Here is a 3,161-nt window from a genome sequence, read left to right as displayed (position 1 = left end):
GCCTGGACGCAGTAACAGACTAGTTCATACCCGTTAGGTGGATGTTGGCACGGAAACATTGTGGAAGGCCTTTAGGAGGTCAGCGCAGGCTTTTACAAGTGGCTCACCTAAGATGTTCCCCACGAGCCCTGGTGGTTTAGTGGCTACACATTGCCCTGCGATTCACTGTGTCAGCAGTTCAAAACCACCAGCTCCTCTTGGGGAGAAAGATGGGGCTTTCTACTCCAGTGAAGAGTCACAACCTGGGAAACCCACCCGGGCAGCTCTACCCTGTCTTACAGGCCAGCCGTGAGTCGGCACTGACTACAAGGCAGTGGAGTTTTTTGGAAGATGCCCCCAGGGACCGCTAAAACACCCAAGGCTATGGGGTGAGCCAACCCTGCATGCCTGTAGGCCTACAGGCCTTTTTTGGGGTATTAGGGGATGGTAGTGGTGGTGGTTGGATTATTATTATTATTTTTAATGTTATTACATCCACAGGTATAGGAGTTTAGGATTTACAGCATTTTGGGGACACACACACAATTCAATACACAACATTCTACCCTTTGGCTCCATGAAGTTTATGTTTATTTCGTGTACTTTTACCCTAACACTCTCCCCAAATTATTTTCGTAAAAAATAGTTTTATTGGCATGTACTTCATACATCATGCTTCTTAAATCGTTCAGTCATATTAAGATCTGTGCCATTGTCACCACAATCAGTCTCACAACTTGTTATTTTTGCCCTCATTGCAGTTAGCTTCTCATCTCCCCCTGTCCCCCCTGCCCTCGGTACTTGTTAATCCAGTTACTGTCTCTCTAGATCAGTGGTGCTCGACCTTCCTAACGCCGTGACCCTTTCATACAGTTCCTCATGTGGTGGTGACCCCCCAACCATAAAATTATTTTCATTGCTACTTAATCACTGTCATTTTGCTACTGTTATGAATTGGGCAACCCCCGTGAAAGGGTCGTTCGACCCCCAAAGGGGTCGCGACCCACAGGTTGGTAACTGCTGCCCTAGATTGACCCATCTTGGATTTCAAGTACAGAAAATCATACAAAACACAAACAGGAAGCAAACAAACAAGAAAAAAAAAAAAACACTAGCAACGATGACTAGACAAAACCTCAGTCAAAATGGAACTAGACAATATTAAAACTTGCAACAACTGTAAAGCGGTCAAAAGGGAGTTTAAATGATAAGGTATTACATTTCCGGTGACTGTTGTTGTTAGGTGCCGTGGCGTCGGTTCTGACCCATAGCAACCCGAAGCACACCAGAATGAACCACTGCTCTGGCCGGCGTCACCCTCACAGTTGTTCCTGTGCAGCTACTACTGTGTCCATCCTCTCCTTGAGAGCCTCTCCCTCCCTCTCCTTCTCCACCTTTCTCCTTTACCGAGCAGGACGTCCTCCCCCGGGACCGGCCTCCGCTCACAAAGCATGTAAGAGGAAGTCTCGCCAGCTCTGCCTCTCAGGAGCACTGTGGTCGCGCATCTTCCCACCCAGACTTGCTTGTCCTGTTAGCAGTCTCCTCCAGCACCATTCCAATGCACCGGTCGGCTTCAGTCTACGTCCAGCCGTGTCAGACGGTCACAAGCAAGTGAGGCGATTGAAGATCCCACGGCTTAGGCTACCAGCAGAGTAGTCTTCAAAGTGACATGCTTGTTTGTTTTTTAAACTCTGAAGAGGTCTTGTGTCGCAGATTTACTTAATGCAACTTGTCTTTTGATCTCTTGACCGCAGCTTCCATGAGCACGGATTCTGGATCCAAATAGACAGAATCCTTGACAACGTCAGTTTTGTCTGCTTATCATGATATTACCTAGTGGTCCGGTTGTGAGGATTCTGTTCTTCTTTCCACTGGGTCCCACTCCATGCTGAAGACTGCAATCCTTGATCTTCCTCAGCAATGCTCCTCATGTGGGCAAGCAAGGTGGTGTCACCTGCATATGCCAGGTTGTTAATCAGCCTTCCTCCGATCCCGGTGTCACACTCTTCTTCATATGAGCCATCTTCTCTGATGGTGTGCTCAGTGTATAAAAGTTGAACAAGTACGGTGAGAGGATGCAACCCTGCTGTATACCTTTCTTAACGACACCTGACTGCACCTGCCGTAATCGACCTTCCATTGCTCTCTGTCTCATGACAAGGCTGTTCACATCCCTGCACTGTGATCAGAGGGGATTCACGTGAGGCTTAATCAGCACATGGACCCTGAAAATGGATCTGGGCTTCCACTGCCATCCACAGCCTTCTGCAAACTGCGTGTTCACAATTTCTCCAGGACTTTTTAATGTGGCCGATGAAGGACTTTTCTGTCCTGAGGTGTCAGACCTCTGATTTTAATCAATGTAAAGGAATCCATTTTAAACCACTTAAATAAAACATTCACCCAAGGGTATGGACTCCCTCCCACCCACCCCCATGCTGTAAAGGTAGCACTTTAATGCACCTGTAGCACTTTAATGCACATGGCTCATACATGGAATAGATCTTCAATCAGATTCTACTCACTGGGCAGCCACCCTGGTGGCAGAATGGGTTATGTGTTGGGCTGCTGACTAGAGTCAGCAGTTTGGATCCACCAGCTGCTCTGTAGGCAGAAGACAGGGTTTTTGCTTTCATAAAGATCCACAGCCTCAGAAGCCCACAGGGCAGTTCTGCTCTGCCCTGCAGGGCCCCCATGAGAGGAGTCTGCTCAGAGGCAGTGCGTTTTACTTACCAAGGTGTGGTCCAAGGTTTGCCACTGTAGATGCCACTTATTTGGAAGGCCTAAGCCTGTAGCAGCACAAGCAAAACTCAAGTGGTTTGAGAGGCTTCAGTACGGATGACAACCCAATGGAAAGAAGACCCAAGCCCTCACAACTAGACCAAGAAGGAACCTCGTGACACGTGGAGACAAGGTTGAAGTTGTCAAGGATTTTGTCTTACTTGGATCCACAATCAGTGCTCTTGGAAGCAGCCGTGAAGAGATCAAAGACAAGTTGCATTTGGTAAATCTGCTGCACAAGACCTCTTTAGAGTATTGAAAAGCAAGGACATTACTTTAAGGACTAAGGTGGACCTGCCCCAAGCCAGGGTGTTTTCCATTGCCTCGTATGCATGTGAAGGTTGGACACTGAATAAGGAAGACGAAGGAAGAACCGATGCATTTGAATTGTGCTGCTGGAG

The 3,161-nt window shown here is 47.8% G+C and overlaps 1 protein-coding gene across 4 annotated transcripts in view; it reads left to right on the top strand.

The window, feature by feature from the left end:
• Nucleotides 1-3,161, top strand: part of SLC22A15 (solute carrier family 22 member 15) — a 128,428-nt gene that overhangs the window by 52,085 nt on the left and 73,182 nt on the right. The window lies entirely within an intron of this gene.

The sequence above is a fragment of the Echinops telfairi genome, unplaced genomic scaffold (genome assembly GCF_000313985.2).
Source record: "Echinops telfairi isolate 266 unplaced genomic scaffold, ASM31398v2 ScPeMD7_7466;HRSCAF=8504, whole genome shotgun sequence".
In the NCBI taxonomy this organism is placed as follows: domain Eukaryota; kingdom Metazoa; phylum Chordata; class Mammalia; order Afrosoricida; family Tenrecidae; genus Echinops; species Echinops telfairi.
This window is presented reverse-complemented; position numbering and strand designations above follow the sequence as displayed.